We start from the raw sequence: 6000 nt of genomic DNA on the forward strand, positions 1-6000 counted from the left end.
CAATTACTGGTGTTTGTATTATTTTGTCTAATATCTATGGCATAAATTACTCTAATACACCAAATATATCTTCCATCTATTTATCTATTTGATTTAGTTTACTTTCTTAGCATTTAAAAAAAAAAATGTATCCATTTATTATTCATTGCTTCCAACCTGTCCATAAAGAGGGAAGTTGATATGCACTTGCACTCACAAATAATTCACTAGATAAAGTTCAGCAGCACTGCAACCCAATTCTGTTCTCAAATATCCTCCCGGTGCACTGGGTCCAGCCGACAACTCACTGGTGCAGGCAGGCAGCAAAGCAAACACAGAGGTGAGTTAATGTGCACCGCTTTGAGAGCACACAAGCCAGTAAACTAGAGCAGCTGAGCCAGGAGAGTCAGTCCCCACATTGTACCGTTTAAGCCCTCAGGACACCACGTGAACATGTACAAACACACACATTCACACCCAGTCCTGTTGTTATTTCACACAGCATCCAAAGGTTGAGATAGATTGGACTATGAGTTACCTTATGTCCGCTTTCAAGTCATTGCTTCCATGTTGTCTTTCTCAAGCCCACATGGAACACCTCAACAATAAACAACACCGAGTACAATTTAAAGAACAGTAAGCAAAATGGCAGACAGATTTTCTGGTTTGGTAACCGGATCTAACAGCGGTATTTCAGTATTTTCACATGAGTGCAAGTGTATGCTTACTTTGTATTGTTTATGGAGGTGAGCCCTCATACCGTTTTACACAGTTAGGTTGCAAATACATTGAATTGTAAAGGAACCATCAAGGGCAGTTTTTGATTGACATTTCAGTATGAATTCTGCAAAAATGTCAATACAATGCTGCATGCAATATGTCAAATACACATGTATGACTAAATCAGATTGACACTGAACAAGAGGCTGACAATAACAGTATGTTTTGCATGTTTGAATCATAATGCAATTGCAGGCAACACAATAAATAAATAAATATATATGACTATGAAATAAATAAGGCTATGAAATAATTCCTGGAATAAATAAATTGGGCAATAAATAAATATATAAATGAGTCAATATAGTTCAATAAATAAATAGTTTTTATTTAAATAAGGAAAATAAATAAAAAATGGAATTATGAAATAAAAGTCCCCTGAAATAAATAAAAGTAAGAAGTAATATTAGCAACTGTAAACAAACCTTGTTAATGTAGATTTTAGTGGAACCAAAGTGTTGTTTTATGATAACCGATTATGTTGCCTTATCAAAGCAATAATAACTTGAGATTTCTGAATGATACACTTTAAGAGGTATTTTATACTCTAGCGGACATGAGTAATAGATATGATTCCTTTGAAAAGTCAGTGTTTAAAATCAGCTGTGCTCGTTTGCGTAGTTCACAAATTTTACACAATCCTATTTGTTCACTGTAAGCTCCCAATTAGTCCATTAAGAACTCCCAGTTCATGGGATAAAAGGACGGAGCTGTGCAGAGCTGAGGGCAGGGGAGTACAATCGGCCATTGGGCCAAGTTCATTCTGCAGACTTGGCAATCAGTGAATGAAGAACCAAGCTGGAGTTTGTTTGGGAGGGAGCTGCTTGGATCTCAATGAGCCACTGTCAACAGCTAGCAGATAATGGCACACACACACACATCAGATTATGTAAGTCCCACACACTCCCACAATATTCAAATGCTCAAACAACTTCATCTGAACACATCCGTTTTGATTCCTTTTCCACCCATCATGGTTTTAACAAATTCAGACACTTTTACAGTTTGTTTCCAACCTCGGCAAAAGGCCAACCTTTAAAACACATTTAGAGCTGCAACAATTAATCTATTAGTTGTCAACTATTAAATTAAATTAATCGCCAAGTACTTTTGATATTTGATTCATTTATTTGAGCAATTTTAAGAAAATAATTCCAGCTTCTGAAATGTGAATATTTTCTGGTTTCTTTACTCCTTTATGACGGTAAACTGAATATCTTTGAGTTGTGGAGAAAACAAAACATTTGAGGACGTCATCTTGGGCTTTGGGAAACACTGATCGACATTGTCTGACATTTTTTAGAACAAACAACTTATCAATTAATCACGGAAATAATCGACAGATTAATCAACAATGAAAATAAACATTAGTTGCACTACCATACATCATTATAACCAATTATTTGGTGATCTGTCTAATATATAATTTTAAAATGCTATCTATTTTTTTCTCTTTGTGTTTCTTTTTCTTCATCTCACTTATTTTTATTTTAGTCCATCTTTTGTCATTTTTTCGACAATATGTGAAGTCTACGATGTCCGACTTTGTACCATATATTTTCTTAATACATTTTAGAAAAATAATTACATTTTAAAAATATATCTTTCCATTACATTTATCCTTAACAAAAAGCATGTTACTGCATTTAGGATTTAATAGATTGAAACTTTTTAGTTAAAAAAGGTCAAAATAAGAAGAGGTTTGGTAAGTAGTGATAGAGTGAGCTATACCTGTATTTTCAGGACATTCAATTCATCATGAGAAACTGACTTGATAATATGATCAATGATAATGTATAATAATAATACGATGTAAATAATCGTTAGTTGCAGCTCTAAACACATTTAATTTAAAAATGATTGCAAGATTTTGAGACTCCTCACTATCAGATGAATTGGACCGAAAGCTTTACCTCTTTGGCCGAGGTAAAAAGTACCTCTAGCAGAGTTGGATAGCTGCCATAGAAGGTATTATTGTAAACAAGATTACAGTTATGTGAGTCATGCTAGTTGTCCATTTCCCATTTGAATCCTCTGAAAAAAATCAATGCCAATCCCCTGCAACATGCCCCATAACCATCAGTCTCTCAACCTCATTCCAAAAATGTTACCCACCTTTATGCATCTATATTGAGATGGATTTACCAACACCTCTTCTGCTCCATAAGCGAGGTGTAATCCCTTTCAGATGCAACAATCCACTATCTGTATACAAGGCACAATAACACCACTGACCTGATTACAATGCTGCCTATCTAGAACAAATACAATAAACTGCAGCTCCCTTTGTCCTCTCTCTTTTAAAAAGAGTCTGTGGTGTCCTATAGGGCGTATTGCTGCTTTCAGTCAGTACTAAAAGGCACTGGGTGCTTGTTGGAACAAGTAGACGGGCCTGTGAAAGGAATGCAGAGGAATGCTTCAGAGGAACAAGTTGCTTCCCTGTTGTTTATACCTGAAGCCTCCCTCCTATCCTTATAATGTAATATAATACTACAGCAGCCATGCAAAGGTCTGAGGACTCAGTAACGCCTCACATAATACTAAAAAAGAATTACGAAACAATAAAAAAAACTATGTTTCAACATGCACACAATGGTTGACTTAAGTGTGTTGAAAGCACTGGTACTTGTACTGGAGAGACTTACATACATAACCAGAGGAAAAGCAGCAGAATTTGAAAAAGTGTGGAAACCTTTGTTGGAGTTTCTTGGACGTCAAGCTGCACAGTCACACTGAAACTGCTGTGTGTTGCTGAGTGCCGTTGTTGAAATTGTTGTTGTTTTTTTTGTTCTTCTTCTTTGAGGTATTTATTTATTTTGTTTTATCTACCCTACCTATTTTACAAGTGCAATTACCTCTGTTTAGATTACATCTATTTTTATATTTTATACCTCTAGTGTAACACTTCTGTTTATATTTATTTATTACATCTACTTTACCTGTTTTATTTGCTTTATACCTGTGTGTGTGTTTTACCTGTTATATGTTTTATCTGCCTCGTTTAGTCTTGTCAAGTATTTGTTTTAAAGCACTGACCAGAAGTGGCAACTGTGAATCTCGTTGTATTTAATACAATAACAATAAAGCTTTCTATTATATTCTATTTTATTTGTTTTCTTTGTTAGATATGTGAAATACATGAAATGTCATGTCTCTCTTTCTTTGAGTACTGTGGAAATAATTCTGACTAAACATTTCATTGTATAATTTAATTATTAATATTGTTAGTCTGTCTGTATGTGTATATATGTTTATATGTAAAATTCAATAAAAAATATTGTTTAAAAAGTGTGTTGAAAGCAAAAGACAGCCACTAACTAATGGCCTAACTAAGGTTACACATGTAGCTGCACCAACAAGCTGCCATCAGACAGGTATACAGGTATACAGGTATACAGGTAGCAATAACATGTGTTAAATGGGGAAAGTTAAGAGATACTGTAGCACAGGCTGAATACAGTCATTTACACTGATTTTTTGTATTCTTGTGCATTTCTCCTTTCTTATTTGACCAACCAAACCTGTGGGCTAAAGATCCCTGTTATATGTTTTATCTGCCTCGTTTAGTCTTGTCAAGTATTTGTTTTAAAGCACTGACCAGAAGTGGCAACTGTGAATCTCGTTGTATTTAATACAATAACAATAAAGCTTTCTATTATATTCTATTTTATTTTATTTGTTTTCTTTGTCAGATATGTGAAATACCTGACATGTCATGTCTCTCTTTCTTTGAGTACTGTGGTAATTCTGACTAAACATTTCATTGTATAATTTAATTATTAATATTGTTAGTCTGTCTGTATGTGTATATATGTTTATATGTAAAATTCAATAGAAAATATTGTTTAAAAAGTGTGTAAAAAAAGTGTGTTGAAAGCAAAAGACAGCCACTAACTAATGGCCTAACTAAGGTTACACATGTAGCTGCACCAACAAGCTACCATCAGACAGGTATACAGGTGTACAGGTAGCAATAACATGTGTTAAATGGGGAAAGTTAAGAGATACTGTAGCACAGGCTGAATACAGTCATTTACACTGATTTTTTTGTCTTCTTGTGCATTTCTCCTTTCTTATTTGACCAACCAAACCTGTGGGCTAAAGATAGAAACGCATTACAAAGAGCATGATGCTAATCCTCTGCTGCTGCTGCTGCTGCTAAAGTCAGCTCGAGCAACAGGTAGGTTAGCTCCTGTACTTTAGCATTAGCTTCGTTAGCTAAGGAAAACTAGCTCATACTTGTCGTTCAAACTCAAACTACCTATACATTATGGTGCTCAGAGGCTACTCACCTTTTCAAAGTAACCGGTTAACTTGTGAGGAAGTGTATCCAGAAGACAGGAGACGTGTTTTGTCCCCGTCTGTAGTTGTCTGTAGTTGTCCCTGATTACTTCTGACACTTGTCGCTGCTGTCCATCACAGGGAGAACCAAGGCCTATAGAAGGAGGCTAGGACACGCGTCATCAATACGTCATATATTAGGGGTACCACACATGCGCAGTAGAATCTGGTCTGCACTCAGCCAATCAAAACACAGGACCGCAGCTTGAGTTACACTGCACATGCGCTATACCACCATATCCCAAGACCCGTGTCCTAGCCTCCTTTCATAGGCCGTTGGGATAACTAGCAAGGCGGAACTAGCTTCACTAAACTACCCAAATAAAGTCACTAAAGTAATTTTCTGGATAAAACAAAACACCCAAGAATCGTCTGAGTGTTACACGGAGTGCCAAGAGAGCGGATGAATGTTGTATTCAAGTGTTTGTTAACACTTAACGCTGTCTAAAGGTGTTCACGTTAAACTCGGTAGGAAGATTAAGTACTGTTGCGCATGCGCAGTGCTGCTCCCCCACCTAGAGGTGCAAACCACAGGAACCATATGACCTACTGAGGTCTATGCTGTAGGAAATTACGTCTTTTTTTAAGGTTTGGTAAAGATTGTGGCCATAGAAAAAAAAAATATGGTTAAGGTTTGGCAACTTAAACACTTTGGTTAATTTGGACTATCTGCAACCATCTTGGACTCTAACCACTGGCCCACTTTACACTATACATCCTATATACCACTTTATAGACTGCACATATGTACATATTACATTTATTTATTGTACATACTACATTTATTTATTGACGGACTGTACACACCATGTTCACCCATTCACTCTGTATCTTTTATATCTCTATTACTGTTTTTATCATTTTTGTATACCTTTACCTCTCCTGTGTTTCACTCTGTTT

General features: G+C 35.8%; 1 protein-coding gene across 2 annotated transcripts in view; it reads right to left on the reverse strand.

The window, feature by feature from the left end:
• Window positions 1-5550, reverse strand: part of phactr4a (phosphatase and actin regulator 4a) — a 39753-nt gene extending 34203 nt beyond the window's left edge. Inside the window, exon 1 of one of the 2 annotated variants that reach the window (XM_037794337.1) lies at window positions 5052-5550. The gene's annotated coding sequence lies outside the window, so the exon portion shown is untranslated. Of the gene's footprint in view, window positions 1-2874; window positions 3007-5051 lie in introns of those variants that run through there. The other variant, XM_037794338.1, reaches the window with a different exon arrangement.
• Window positions 5551-6000: the final 450 nt, after the last annotated feature.

Source organism: Sebastes umbrosus, chromosome 15 (genome assembly GCF_015220745.1).
Source record: "Sebastes umbrosus isolate fSebUmb1 chromosome 15, fSebUmb1.pri, whole genome shotgun sequence".
NCBI lineage: Eukaryota > Metazoa > Chordata > Actinopteri > Perciformes > Sebastidae > Sebastes > Sebastes umbrosus.